This window comes from Miscanthus floridulus, chromosome 16, assembly GCF_019320115.1.
Source record: "Miscanthus floridulus cultivar M001 chromosome 16, ASM1932011v1, whole genome shotgun sequence".
NCBI classification, from domain to species: Eukaryota; Viridiplantae; Streptophyta; class Magnoliopsida; order Poales; family Poaceae; genus Miscanthus; species Miscanthus floridulus.
The window spans coordinates 57,638,410-57,654,839 of NC_089595.1; positions in this window are offsets into that span (position 1 = coordinate 57,638,410).

A 16,430-nucleotide genomic window follows, 5' to 3' on the forward strand; every position below is an offset into this window, starting at 1 on the left:
AAAAAGCAAGATTAGTGGCTCAAGGTTATACTCAAGTTCAAGGTCTTGACTTTGGAGAAATATATGCCCCAGTTGCAAGATTGGAAGCAATTAGAATCTTGTTAGCCTATGCTTGTGCTCACAACATCAAGTTGTACCAAATGAATGTGAAGAGTGCATTTCTCAATGGGTACATCCATGAGCTCATATATGTTGAGCAACCACCCGGCTTTGAAGATAAGAAGAAACCCAACCATGTTTCAATCTAAGAAAGGCATTATATGGATTGAAGCAAGCACCTAGAGCATGGTATGAGAGATTGAGAGATTTCCTACTCTCTAAGGGATTCAAGATGGACAAGGTTGACACCACTCTCTTCACCAAGAAGATAGACAATGACTTGTTTGTGTTGCAAATCTATGTTGATGACATTATGTTTGGATCAACTAATCAAGATTTTTGTGAGGAGTTTGGAAAGATGATGGCAAGTGAGTTTGAGATGTCCATGATTGAAGAACTTAATTACTTCCTTGGTCTTCAAATCAAGCAAATGAAGAATGGCATATTTATGAGTCAAGGCAAGTACATCAAAGACATGCTCAAGAAGTTTGGAATGGATGATGCAAAGGCTATTAGTACACCAATGGGGGACAAATGGAAATTTGGATAGTGATGCTAGTGGCAACATGGTGGATCAAAATATATATTGGTCTATGATTGGTAGCCTATTCTATGTGACCGCATCAAGGCCGGATGTGATGTTTAGTGTGTGCATGTGTGCAAGATTTCAAGCGTCACCAAGAGAGTCATTTGAAGGCAACAAAGAGGATATTGAGGTACTTGAAGCATACACAAAATGTTGGATTATGGTATCCCAAAGGAGCTAGATTTGAGTTGATTGGATATTCGAACTCTGATTATATGGGATGCAAAGTTGAGAGGTGGAGCACATTGGGCTCATGTCAATTGTTGGGAAACTCACTTGTGTCTTGGTCATCAAAGAAGCAAAATAGTGTAACTCTTTCAACCGCTAAAGCAGAGTACATTTCGGCCAGTAGTTGTTGTGCTCAATTACTTTGGATGAAGGCTACTTTGAGTGACTTTGGAATCAAGTTCAAACAAGTGCCTGCATCTGAAAAAATAGATGAAACATTGGAAATAGAAGCTTGTAACATATGCAACATCCCGATCTAATTTTTCAACATCCATATAAAACACTTGCAACATACATATGAAACATTTGAAATATACATGCAACATGCGTTTGTCACCCCAAGCGTTTTTCATCCCTCTTCTTTCTGATGACGTAGATCAGAGCGGGGAACGATCGGTGGCTAAGGATGGTGGCATGGCCTGGTAGCGGCCAGCTGCTGTAGGATCTCTAGTTAGCCTAGAAGGGGGGTGAATAGGCCTATTAAAAAAAACTTGAGCAAACATCAAACTCAATCTGTGGCACTACCGCTCACAACCTATGGCACTGCCGCACTACAACACTACCAGGCCAGAACAGCAGCACTACCGCATCTATAGACAACTTTGTACCACAGTTCAAAAACTATGAATCAAAACTTAGATCAAAGATATTACTAAGCTTCCTACAGGGGTATAGTTCACAGATCGACAACTAGAAGTTGTAGGAGAGGCACATACAAGTAGATCGACACCAAACCCTAAAAAATCAACTCAACAACAATATGAATGACAACAAAGTAAATCAAGCACAAGGTGACACAACGAATTATCCCATGGTTCCGCTCGCCACCAAGGCTTGCCTAAGTTCATGTTGTTGAGGTTAGCCACTAAGGCTTAGAGCTTTGCAACCCTTCCTCATTCTCAAGACAAGAAACTCAACTCTTGAGATGAGGGGTGAGTTTACTAGCTTCAAGAGAAGGTTACAAACCTCTCGGGGCTACCACACAAGTTGGTAAGCTCCACGAGCAATGCTCTACCCGGCTAGGACCCAAGCTACAAGAGTAAAAAACACAACTGCTGGCCAAAACGTGAACTAAGTGCTCTTTTGAGTTTGGGAACAAGTGGATCTGCTCTCTAATGGAGTTTAGAGCCATTTTTCTCAATAATTGAAGGGGAAATCAAAAGGGAAAGCTTGAGAGCTTGAGGGCACCAATGGAGCAGAGAGAGAATGAACTCAGAGTTGTTGGCATCAGTCTAAGTAGCTGAGGGAAGAAGATAGCTGTTGTGAGGGTGAAGGAGAGGTATAAATACCTCCCCAATCCCCAACGGTCAGATAAGTTACAGCAGTGCCTCTCTCAGGTGTGGTACTGCCGCATGAAACCAAATAGCAAAGAGTAAAGAAGTATTGAGCTGGCTGTCTTGGCTAAAATTGAGGATGCTTTGTGTAAGATTGAGCACTTGGTTGCACATGTTGGCCTAAGCAATTTGTCCCCCTTTATAGTACGACTTGTCCTATACTCAAATTCAAAATATGAAATGAAATAAACCTGCTTTGAGCTCGATGCCATCATCTTTTGTAATTGGGGCTCCTCTGTTATGCACAATATCCTCATTTATGAATCTTCTGCTTATCATCTTGATAAATCTTATTAGTCCTCTAATTGCGTGGTCGTTCTCACTAAAACCCACAATTACGGCTTGATTGCACTTACAATCTCCCCCTATTTGGTGATTGATGACAACCCAATTAGAGCTTACAAAAGATAAAAAGTATAATTGAGATTTTTGAGCCATGGGTGTAGAGACTCCCCCTATATGTGTGAATTGATAATTAAATTCTCAAATTGGCATTAGAGGCCAAAATTCACATTTTTAGTCAAAGTGGTGGGGCTCCCCCTACATCCATGCTCATGTGGGGTGCTGCACACTATGTCAAGTATATAAATCATGATGCAAATGATAGTTTATGCACAGAATAGTTCAATGATGCAGCAAGGTGTGGCACTGCCATAGCACTGCCGTAGAATGATGCTACCGGGCATGAGGTGCGCCACTGCCACACTGACTGCAACAACACAGATTTGAACAAGCACCACACAGTAGTAATATATAAAGGTGTTAGGGTTGTAACCCTAGGGTGTCTTAAGACACCAATTAGTTAGCAGGCCATGTGACTAGTAGCTAACAAAGGCCCAAACGACCGAGGCCTAGTGAAAGCCGAGTAGACTAGCCACCAAGGCTAGGGTCATCCCCGACCTCTTCCACCCGCCTTAGTACACGACCTCTCCCCATCATGACCTCCATAAGGGATGAGGGGAGGTCAAGTGTAGCTAGGCATGCCTACTCTGACAAGAGCAAGCATGCCGCACTGACCCTAGAAGGAGTGAGGGGCCAGCAGTCACCTCGGCCCAGTTAGACACCATCATTGTGCCATGCCGCATCGACAAGACAACACCGCACCATGGTGGCAATGGGTACAACACCCACCACTCAAATACGGACTGACTGGATGCTTGTATGATCCCACCCACTAGAAGATGGGGATCCACGATAAGGAGCTTGACGAAAAGGCCATCTAGACCGGCAGAGTGCCCTAACCCCAATGATCAGAGTTGAGGCCATTGGCGTCACAAGGCGACCAAGCGATCGATGACCCAGGCCACGACGGACACCGCATTGCATAGGATAGCTAACGAACCGCCATCAAGGCTATAGTGCCACCACCACTAGCATGGTAGTGCCACGTCACACCCTACCATAGCATGACCATGACGATAGCCATGACCAGACAAGCACCAGAAGATGGTGTGGCTTGCAAGCTAAGTTAGATTGGACCTCCCTCAGGCACATGACCCATTGATCAAGAGAGCCTTCTCTTTGTATTAGCCCTAGCCCGAACTCTATATAAGGACCGCCAGGGCAACATGATTCACATCCTCTACCATTCCATTCATCCACCATTGTAGTAGGGCTCCTAGAGCTTCTCTTTGGGTAGCTCTTTGCCTAGCATAGGTCCTTTCATCTCTTCCACCTTTCTTGCACCCTCATTTTAAGAACTTCAGAGCATTCAAGCGAGGAACATGCACTCGATCATCTCTGAGACTAGACATAGGGCTTTGGCCTAAACCAATATAAATCCTTGTGTCTATTGGGTGCTACCATCATCTTCCTAGAGTAGCGTGACAATTGTATGAGTTTACTAGTCTAGTTTACAAAACATCGATAGTTGGCGCGCTAGGTAGGGGCCCGTCATGCACTCTTGATTATAGACTGACTAGACACTACCCATGGACTCACTTGTGGAATGGCCCATGATGGCTACATCCGCCATGAAAACTATGAGTTCACCGGCATTGAAGGGCCAGCTCCCATGCCCGCCTTTAGCAGCGGTCTAGACCTCTGTTCTAGAAATCTGGATCTCGTGGTCCATGACGGGCACACTCTCAGAACTGCCCCTCGAGGCTACATCCCAGAGTTTACCCACAAAGGGGGCTAGGATCCTCTCTCACCACCATCGGTGGACAATCTCACAGAATGGACCACAGCTACCGCATCCCAAAGCATACCACAATGGGAGGGCTAGCACCTTCCCACATTGAAGATCATGATCAAGACCCCTGCTCTGAAAACCCTGAGCCCTTGGGCCATGGCAGATGGACTCATTGAATGGCTTTAAAAGGCCATGCCTAGGGACCCGTCATAGCAGGACGACCAATACCATCCATCGATAAGCTGTCCGCTGACGAGGCAAGGCGAATGATGACTCTAGCAAGGAGGGAGGTCAACAAAACAACAGCCCAGGCCAAAGCCAGTTTGGTTTACCTAAAATGGTCGAAAGCAGCGATCACCTTCATTAGGTCCGATCACGCCAACCACATTCAGCCGCTAGGGCGGTTTCCCCTCGTCGTCAGTGCAACGGTTAGAGAAATGCATCTCACCAAGGTGCTGATGGATGGGGGAAGTGGGCTCAATGTCCTATATTCATAGATGTATGATGCTATGGGCCTCTCCAGAGCAGTGATATGGCCGATGAATGCCCCTGTCTATGGGATCATACCTAGAATGCGAGTATCACCCCTCGGATGGATCACCCTGCCCATCATATTTGGAGGACAAACAAACTTTTGGATGGAGATGCTCGACTTCAAGGTAATCGACCTCCCTGGCACTTATCAAGCCATCTTGGGCCGACCGTGCTACGCAAAATTCATGCACATTCCTAATTATGCCTACCTCAAGTTTAAACTCCCCAAAACTCGAGGGATCATCATGGTAAGCGACGACCTACACCATGTGCACTCTTACGAGGAGGAAAACCCCAACATCATTGCAGCAGCAATTTGATCCTCTAAACTGCCAACTATGTAGGCTACCATGACCGAAGTTGCACCCGAGTCTAGCACAAGGAAGTAGTCTGTGGGAGCCTTCAAGCCCACTGAGGACACTAAGGTGGTACAAGTCAACCCTAAAGACACCAACAAAATAGTTTGGATCAGCTGTGGCCTTTCCCACCAGCAAGAGCATGAGCTCACTGACTTCCTACTCCAAAATTGGGACATCTTTGTATAGAAACCTTTCGACATTCTAGGAATCCTGAGGTAGGTCACCGAGCATAGCCTCGATATCTTCCCCAGATCCAAACCGATCAAACAGCGCCTCCATCATTTCTATGACGAAAGGTGGAAGGCCATTGGAGAAGAAATCGCTAGGCTCCTAGCGGTAGGATTGATCAAGGAAGTCTTCCACCCCGAATGGATCGCTAACCCAGTCCTAGTTTGAAAGAAGAATAAGACCTAGAGGATGTGCATGGACTACACCAACCTAAACAAGGCAAGTCCAAAGGTACCCTACCCTCTACTTCCTAGACTCATATTCAGGGTATCATCTAATTGTGATGAAGGAGGCCAACTAGCTCACAACGTCCTTCATCACCCCATTTGGTGCATACTGCTATGTCACCATGCCTTTTGCACGCAAGAACATAGGAGACACCTACCAAAGGTGCATGAACCGATGCCTTAGTGAACTCATCGGGGACATTATAGAAGTCTACATCGACGACATCATCATAATGTCTAGGAAAGCTGACTAGCTGGTCAACACCCTAGAGGCTACCTTTACTCATCTTAGAGAAATCAGGATCAAGGTCAACTCCAGAAAGTGCATTTTTGGGCCCTAAGGGAAAGCTTCTCAGGTTCATCATTTTCGAGAGAGGCATCGAAGCCAACCCAGAGACGATTATAGCGATCGAGAATCTAGGTCCCATTACAAACCTAAAGGGAGTCTAGAAGCTCATGGGATGCCTAGCCTCCCTTAGCCAATTCATCTTGCGACTTGGGGAGCATGGCATGCCACTATATAGGCTCTTGAAAAAGGCTAACTAGTTCACTTGGACAACTGAAGCACAAGAGGCCTTCGAGAAGCTCAAAGTGTTCCTAGCAATGACCCCCACACTGGTATCACCCGAGAAGGGGGAACCACTCCTTCTCTACATTGTTGCGATCACCTAGGTGGTCAGTGTGGTGCTCGTCGTTGAGCGAGAAGAAAGCAGGCACTCCCACAAGATCTAGAGTCTGGTATACTTCATCAGTGAAGTTCTCTCGGACACTAAGGTGCGTTACTTGCAGATCTAGAAGCTTATCTATGCCATCCTCATTGCTAAATGAAAGTTGCTGCACTATTTTGAGGGGCACCCCATCATAGTCGTGGCATCCGCCCCACTTGATGACGTGGTTCAAAACCATGATGCCTCTGGCTACGTGGCCAAATAGGTAGCCGAGCTCATGGGTTACCATGTCATGTGTGTCCCAAGAATGGCGATCAAATCGCAAGTCCTCATGGACTTCATCGCTAAATGGATGGAAGTATAGACACCCCACCTCTAACCTAACAAGAATACTGGACACTATATTTCAATGGGTCGCTCATGGCTGCGGGTGCAGGGGCTGAGATCATCCTAATCTCCCCAATAGGAGAGTGCATGGAGTATGCCATCTGACTCCACTTCCAAGCAACCAACTACATCACGGAATATGAAGCCCTCATCCATAGTCTTAGAATTGCTTGTAAACTAGGCACCCATTGTCTCTTCATCTGGGGGGACTCAGAGCTGGTCGTTAGCCAGGTCATGAAAGAGGCATCATGTCATGATAGCAAGATGGCGACTTACTATAACAATGTCTAGAAACTCAAAGAAAGATTCAACGGGCTAGAACTCCACCACATCCTCAGGTGAGACAACCTAGCCACAGATTCCTAGGCTAAGATCGCGTTGAGTCAGGGACCAGCCCTACCAGGAGTGTTCATCAACAACGCGCATGAACCATTAGTGTGAGCCATTTGGGCACGTGACCAAACGATGGGCGCAGCTGGCAAGGCAGAACCCGCCCTACCGGTCGAACACCACCACTACCTAGAGGCCATGAGACCTCTCGGCCTGATGGTGATCAACTAGGTGGTGATGAACACTAGGTCTGACTAGACCATGCCTTTCATAGCAGAGGCATGACGCCTAGCGAGGTGCTATAAATCATACATGATGATATGAAACATCCTCTATAAGTATAGGACCTCATGTATTCTCCAAAGATGCATTTTGCAAGAAGAAGGGCGGCAACTTCTGTGGGAAGGCCATGCGAGAATCTATGTACATCATGTAGCGCCCAAAACACTGGTCAGGAAAGTCTTTTGGCAAGGCTTCTACTAGCTCACAGCGGTTGTGGGCACCTAACAAATCTTACGAAGTTGTGAAGGATGCCAGTTTTACGCATGGCAAACATAGTTACCTGTGCAAGAGCTAGGAAGCATCCCATTAATGTGGCCCTTCATGACTTGGGGGCTCAACCTGCTTAGGCCATTCAGGAAAGCACCCAAGGGTTATACCCATCTTCTAGTGACAATCAACAAGTTCACCAAGTGGATCGAAGCTAAACCCATAACAAGAGTAAGATCCAAAGACGTGGTGCAATTCTTCCTCGATGTCTTATGTAACACCTCTGGTGTTTTGACCTAGCACTAAAATTTGACATGTCATCATATGCATTGCAAAGCATTCATAAAGTAGAAAATTTTGAATGCATTCACTAATAAGCTTTATATCATAATGTTGTTATTTTATGTGATGCGATTCAAAACCCTAAATAAAGATCATGACTACAAGGGTCAAAATTCATGGGATCATATGAGGTCATGTGTCATTTGACTCAAATAACCCTAATGGGCCATGTTACTGGTCAAAAATCAAAATTTAAGTAAAAGGAAGACAAATCAAATTTGAATTCAAATTCAAATTATAAAAGTCCTTTTTGCCCCTTTTGGCTAATTCAAAATCCATGTGGAATTTGGGGTTGAGGCAAAAAGCAAAGTTGGAGATTATTTTATGTAGATCAACTTTGGTATTCAAAGTTTTTCAAGTTTACATATAAAATTTGGAGTAATTTTGAAATGATTCAAATGCTCTAATGCACCCCAAATTCAAATTTCAAAATGGAGGCAGAATTTGAAAATGTTCCTAGAAGCAAAGTTGTAGAGTTTGAAAAATTGAACAACTTTCATTTTTGGAGATTTTCAACTTCTTTAGAAAATTTGAAAGTAATTTGAAAAATGGACTCAGTGGCAGTTCTGTAAATATTTAAAAAATCAAAATCCACCTCTCTGCTTGCCGCCGGCGCCACGCGGATGTCGCCGCCAATCAGATTTCGCCGCTTCCTCGCGCGTTGACACACAGCTGGTGCCGTGGCAGGTCCGTCCGTGCGCTGTCGTCACCGGGCAGTCCCTTCCTGGCTATAAATAGCAGCCGTCGCCGTCGTCATTCCCGTTTTTCTCCTCTGCTCTGCTTCGCCGCCAGCTAGCTCCGCCGCTCGCCGTAGCCACCGTCGAGCAGTCTCCGTCGTGCCCAGCTACGCCAAAGCGATCGCCTCAGTCTTGCGCTTCTCTCTGACTTGCTCATGCCGCTTGAGTTGGCTAGAGTCGCCCGACGCAACTGCTTCTTCCCTGAGCCCGGCCGGAGCTGCGCCACCATCGCCTCGACGTGGCCAGGCCATTCTAGACCATCTCCGCCTTCACCAAGCCCACCGGTGTGACCGTGGTGAGCTACTGAATGTGATGTTCACTTCGCTTTTGACTCTACCACAGTCTTGCCGGGGTTATGCCGTGAGCCAACGTGCTCGAGCCGCCATGGCCGGCGTGGAGTCTTCTCCGGTGTACCTTCTGCCATTCCAAGGATGGGGATGGGTTCGTAGGAGTGTGTAGATCATTTGGGTGAGGTCTGCCTCACCGGAGCGTCACCGTCGGTGCATTTTGGGGCCGGCCAGTGAGGGCAGCGCCGCCGTGAGCTGTATGAGTTGCTGACGGGTGGGGTTAGCCTGTCAGTGAGAAGGAAGGAGAAGAACAGTGAAATTTTGTATTTTCTGATTTTGAATAGTGCTGAATCTTTGGAAATTTGTAGAAAAATAATCATAGCTCCAAAAATTCTGAAATTTTGTGTGTAGCCCCTGTACATGCTCTAGTTTGGTTTAAAAATATGAAACTTGAAATTTGAATGTATTTTTAATGTTCAAATATTCAGTCCATTAATTAATAAATGCAACTTCCATGATTTTTGTAGGCCACTGAATAATTTCAAAAATTATGAAATTTGTTTTATTACACTAATTTGTCATAAGGAAGATTACATAAAATTTTCAGGTCATTTGGAACAAGTTCATTTTTGGGCTTATTTCCAAATTAATTCAAAAATAAATAAAAGCAAACCCTAAGTGTTTGATTAGTGTTGAATCTTGTTTTGGTCATGTTTTGTGACTAGTAGAATTTCAAGATTCATTTGGTCAAGTCACATGTGTGGCTCTTGATGGTAGGATTACAAGTTGGTTTTGTTGGCTTGCAATTGTACCGTGAAGGAAAATCATTTGGGGGTGTTTTTACATTTCATGTACCATGAAAGCATCATGTTTACATTATCATCATGTTAAATCATATGTTATCATTTTGTGTAGAACCCGAGAGTGAAACGATTCTAGTTGAACAAGTTCTAGAATAATCCCCGGTTGTCGCGGGATTCGGTAATCGTGATACTGATCTGGAACCTGAGATCGTCAACGAAGGCAAGCCCCGGTTTATGCATTAAACCCTTACCTTGTTTACTTTGAAAAGTTTATCACCTATGTTACCTATTGCATTAAGTTATTTATTTCAAATGTTACCTACTTGATGCATTGCCTACCTTGTTAATTGTTTACCATCCTTGAAGATGATTTCATTTTACAAAGGCGTAGAATGCTTAGTATGCTTTATGGTAGGATTTCAAAGTAAAAGTTTTGATACAATCAAAGATGGCATACTAGCCAAAGAAAGAAACAAGGTAGAATGAACTAGAGACTAGTCGGGTGACTTATCTTGAATATTGGGTAATGTTGCCGACTATGTCGCCTAAAGGCCACTCATTGTGGATCTTCTGAACGAGACACTTTGTAGTACTGGTCACATACTCCGGTAAGCCTACTTCGGCTAATCCGATACTAAGATGAATGCCCATGCACTGAGAGTGGAGAGATGGCGGGAGTAGCGTGTACCCTCGTGGCTGGAATGTGGCTGGATTTGAGGTGTGCTGTGCTCTCGGGTGGCGTGGAGATAGCTTAGTATAGGAGGATTCGGTAGCGAGATTGATATATGCAAGATTAAGTTCTACATATGTCGTGTGATAAGGAATCCCCAGCTAGGACTTGAATCAATTCGAATTGCCAGTGCTCCGCGGATATGGAGACTCGATTCATTATAGAAGCAATGTAGGACTGGTGAATTACTAAAATATGAGAAAAGAATGAAATGAGAAGGAATGGAATGGGGGAAATGTATATTTAGTTGAGATAATGAACTAAAAGGACTTAGGGGTAAAATTTGAAAATAGGATAAGAATAGTAAGCTTTTGGAAAGGACTTTGAATTTTGCTACATCCTTACCTTGTCCCAAACCCCTGCATCTTTAAAAGTCTTACACCCCGTTATGTCAGGTTAGTCTTGTTGAGTACCTTTGTACTCAGGGTTTGTGAAACCCTTGTTGCAGGTGAGTCACATGCGTAGGCTTATTTTGGTCCCTGCTGCATGTCTGTGTTTGAAGTCAACGACGATGAGGAGTGATGAATGGCCTTTGGACAAGGCACTAGTTTGTATGATAAATAAAGTTAATGTAATATTATCCCGCTACTATGGTTGTATGACACTTATGGTATTGTAAGTTTGAAAACAACTGGTTTGTAACTATGTTATCTTAAGACTTCCGCTATCTTTTACTCTATTACATATATTTGAATAAACTGTTGTAATCTGCAATGTCTGTGATTGGGATCCTATTTGAAAAGAGAATCGTGGATGATTTGGGTTTCCTGAGGGCACCCGACAGACCTGTTGAGTTGTTGGAAACTCATGAACGCTATCCGAGGTCTGTCAAGACAATGATAGGTGCACATGGGCCCGATTCCTTAGGAGATTCTGCCACAGCTGGTATCAGAGCAGTTCCCATCTATGATCATTGTAGGTTACTTTGGAAAACCTTCAAAACTGATTTGGATCAAAGAAAGTAAACTTGATATTTTAAAGTTCAAATTTCTTTCTTCTTACCTTTGATCTAGACTCAATCCTGTCTTATTTGAAAGTTTGTGGTGGATAATATGATTAGGTTTGTCCTATGTATTAAAAATCTAGTACTTATGATTATATAAATCTTTTGTACTTAGATTCATAAGATCGATTCATGCATCATGCTTGAGTACCTTGCATAATAATTCCCCTTAATAGTGGTTGGGTAAGTAATGTCAATCCCATTCTTGCTAACCTTCGTTATCCTCAAGCTATTCTTATAGTCCTACCTTAAATCCTACAGGCTATGACAAAGACCAAGAAAACTGCACGCAAGTCCACCGGACCTCATGGAGTCCCTCGTCACCAATTGGCACCAAGAAACCATGAGCTTGGTGAGGGAAGTTCCAAGAACCTAGGAGAGGAAGGATCTTCAAGCAACCCCACCAACGTCGAGAACCTTAACAAGGAGCTCAACACTCTTTGTCGAGCTCATGCCAAAGATCAAGAGGACTTGGCGGAAATGCAAAGGGGCATCACCATGACCATGGAGCTGTGGAATGAAGCCTGGACACGAGAGGATGCAGCTAATGAACGTGTCCATGAGTTGGAGTTCTACGTAGAAGACCTAGAGATGGACAATGCCATTCTTCATGAGAATGTCCACCTATTGTACGCTCAACTTCATCCTCCTCATGGGGATGGTGAAGTTACAGATGAAGAAATGATTGTAGCTCTAGGAGAAGTCAAGAATGAAGAAGAGGAGGAGGATCCTGAGGAGTTAGTGTACTTCTCAGATGAAGATGAGGTTTTGTCTGATATGGGCACGGATGCCGAAGGCTGAAAGCTCGGAGTAGAAATAGTTCCTTTACTGCTTTCCTAAAAAACTAGGGTTGTCTTGTGGGATACAAGACATGTAATATAAATAAGGACTCTTTGTAGCATGAAACCTTTTAAATGCTTTCAATAAAGAATAATGTAAGTAAATGTGTTTCTCTAATAGATGCCTCGTCCTATCACCCAAACTGGTGCTAGTGGCTCGCATGACGATGATGAGTGCCCAAATCCTCCACCAATGCCCTCGACTATGGCAGATGCCATAGCCGCACTCGTCAACACAACGGTAGAGAATGCTAGGCTGTTAAGGGAATTGGCGTAGAACCAACAGGCACCATACCCTAATCATGGCCGTCGTAATGGAAATGATGAGCAACCTATGTGGATTTTACTGACACACGTCCGCCTGTGTTCTCTAAGGCAGAAGAACCTTTAGAAGCAGACAATTGGCTTAGGACAATAGAGCAAAAGTTCAAGCTAATTCACTATACCGAGGTTAAAAAACCTAGGTTTGCGGCACAGCAACTCCGAGGAGCTGCTGGTGCCTGGTGGGCAAATTTGGTAGCAGTATAGCCCGTTGGTCACCAAATCAACTAGAGGGAGTTCAAGGATGCCTTCAGGGCACACTATATTCCAGACGGTGTGATGACCATGAAGTTAGAAGAGTTCTTGGCTCTTAAGCAAGGGGAGCACCCGGTGATGCATTATGTTGGGCGTTTCAATCACCTGTCGCAGTATGCTATAGAGTATGTGAATACTAACAGGAAGAAGAAGAATCATTTTCTTAGAGGCCTAAACACTAAACTTCAAACCATGATGGCAACTTGTGGTAACGCAACTTACCATGAGACAATCAACATTGCTATCGCTTCGGAGGAGAATTACCGCTGACACAAGGAGGCGAAGAAAAAGAAAATATTTGCTTCCGGATCATCAAGTGGCAAGCGTCAGAAGATAATATACCATCCTTAGAATCATGGCCGTGCACCATTCCGCCCACAACAAGGCCAAAGTAGGCAGCAGATCTTTATTCGCCCTGCAACTAATACGCCTTATACTCATCAAGCACCGCAGTAGCAAAATAATACAAATAATGCCAACTGCAATGCTACTCCCTAGAATCACAAATTTCCATGTTATAATTGTGGTAAACCCAGACACTTTTCCTGAGAATGTTTGTATCCTAGGAAGAACAATCCTGATGCACCCAAAGCCCCTGGTACTCAAGCTTAGAATCAGTACAATGGCAATGCTCAGAATAATCAGAAGGGTCAGGCTGAGAAGAAAACTGGAAGGGTCTTCTATACTCAAGTGGAATCTATTCCAGAAGGAGAACCAGTAATGATGGGTATGTTTCCCATTGCTAAGCATCCTGCAATTACCTTATTTGATTCTGGTGCATCCCATACATTCATCAATCATACATTTGTTGTGAAGCATGGGATAGCTATTGGGGAAACAAAAGAACCGTATCATATACAGTCGTCCGGGGGATGAATCTATACAAGGGAGGTAGTTCAGCATGTACCTATTGATTTGGGAGGTTATGAGTTCCCTACCAATATGCTGATATTAAAGGATCAAGATATAGATGTGATCCTTGGTTTGAACTGGTTAACTCAACATGGGGCTATCATAGATGTCCTGCGTAGAACCATAAGGGTAAATGCACCTGGCAGCAAAACCATACTTCTCATCCAACTTCCCTTTCCTAAGAGTACAGTGGAAACAGTCTGTGCAACTATTGTTGAAGGAGCCGAGAAAATTTCAGTGGTATGTGAGTTTACGGATGTCTTTCCGGATGATCTGCCTAGACTGCCACCAGACCAAGACGTAGAGTTTAGAATTGATCTGAAACCAGGGACAGCACCAGTATCCAGAAGAGCATATAGGATGCCACCCAAAGAGCTAGCAGCATTGAAAATGCAACTACAAGAGTTGTTAGACAAGGGTTTCATTCAACCCAGTTCATCACCTTGGGGATGCCCTGCTATTTTTGTGAAGAAGAAGGACCAAACCTTAAGGTTATGTGTTGACTATCGGCCATTAAATGAAGTCACCATAAAGAACAAATACCCCTTACCCCGAATTGATTTGCTTTTTGATCAACTTGTAGGAGCTAAGGTATTCTCGAAGATAGACTTAAGATTAGGCTACCACCAGATTAAGATCAGACGTGAAGATGTGCCGAAGACATCGTTTACTACCCGATATGGTCTATATGAGTATCTAGTCATGTCTTTTGGGCTGACCAATGCCCCGACTCATTTCATGTACCTGATGAACTCAGTTTTCATGCCCGAGTTGGATAAGTTTGTCGTGGTGTTTATTGATGACATTCTTATCTACTCTAAGAGCAAAAAGGAACATGCAAAACATCTCCGTATTGTTCTACAAAGATTAAGAGATCACCAATTATATGCCAAATTCAGCAAATGTGCATTTTGGTTGGAGGAAGTACAATTTCTGGGTCATGTACTATCTGCTAAAGGTATAGCTGTTGATCCAAGCAAGGTAGAAGAAGTCCTTAATTGGAAAGCACCTACAACTGTTCATCACGTTCGTAGTTTCCTAGGGTTGGTAGGGTATTACCGTCGATTTATCCCTGACTTCTCCAGAATTGCGAAACCAATTACTGGATTGCTAAAAAATCAAACTAAGTTTGTATGGTCAACAGAATGTGAAGAGGCCTTTCAGACATTGAAGAAGTTGTTGACAACTACACTAGTATTAGCACAACCTGATATCGAGAGGCCATTTGATATCTATTGTGATGCATCTGGAATTGGTATTGGCTATGTTCTGATGCAAGAAGGCAGAGTCATAGCATATGCTTCCAGACAACTCAAGAAGCATGAAGAACATTATCCCACCCATGATCTTGAATTAGCTGCTGTTGTTCATTCACTCAAGATTTGGCGACATTATTTATTGGGCAATATATGTCATATCTATACGGATCACAAAAGTTTGAAATACATCTTCACTTAGTCAGAGTTGAATATGAGGCAAAGAAGATAGTTGGAACTTATTAAAGATTATGATTTAGAAGTGCACTATCATCCGGGCAAGGCTAATGTGGATGCCGATGCCCTGAGTCGCAAGAGTCATTGTCATTGCCTAATTGTAGAACCTATGCAGCGAACATTGTGTCAAGAGATGGAGCATCTAGATTTACAAATCATAGAACAAGGTTCCCTGTCCAATATTGTAGGTGAGTCCACTATCAAAGATCAGATCATTGCTGCTCAACAGAAAAGTAAGGGCATAGCCCATGTTAAGGATAAAGTCAGATCTAGGAGACCAACATGTTTCAAGATTGATGAATCAGATGTCGTATGGTTTAAGGATAGATTGGTAGTACCCAAAAATCCAGAGCTATGAAAGCAAATACTTGATGAAGCTCATTCTACAAGATACTCCATTCATCCGGGTAGCAACAAAATGTATCATGACCTGAGAAAGAGATATTGGTGGACCAAAATGAAAATAGAAATAGCTCAATATGTAGCCAAGTGTGATATTTGTCAGAGAGTCAAAGCGGTTCATATGAAGACTGTAGGTCCATTACATTCGTTGCCAGTTCCATCTTGGAAGTGGGAAGATATTTGTATGGACTTCATCGTGGGATTGCCTAGGACATCTGTAGGCTACAATTCAATATGGGTTATTGTGGATTGTCTAACCAAGATAGCTCATTTCCTACCAGTCAGAGATAAATATCAAGCGGAGCAGTATGCCAAGCTTTATCTTAATAGAATCTTCAGTCTGCATGGAGCACCCAAGACCATTGTCTCTGACAGAGGGTCATTGTTCATATCCAAGTTTTGGAAAAGTCTACATGAGTCTTTAGGAACTAAACTTATCCATAGTTCTGCTTATCATCCGCAAATAGATGGACAGACTGAAAGGGTAAATCAAATTCTTGAAGATATGTTAAGAGCATGTGTCCTTTCCTTTGGTGCTAAATGGGATGAATGCCTTCCCTTAGCTGAATTCTCATATAACAATAGCTATCAAGAGAGCATTAAAATGGCACCATTCGAAGCACTGTATGGCCGTAGGTGTCAGACACCTTTAAATTGGTCAGAAGCTGGAGAACTTTGGTTCTTTGGACCGAATGTGGTCAAG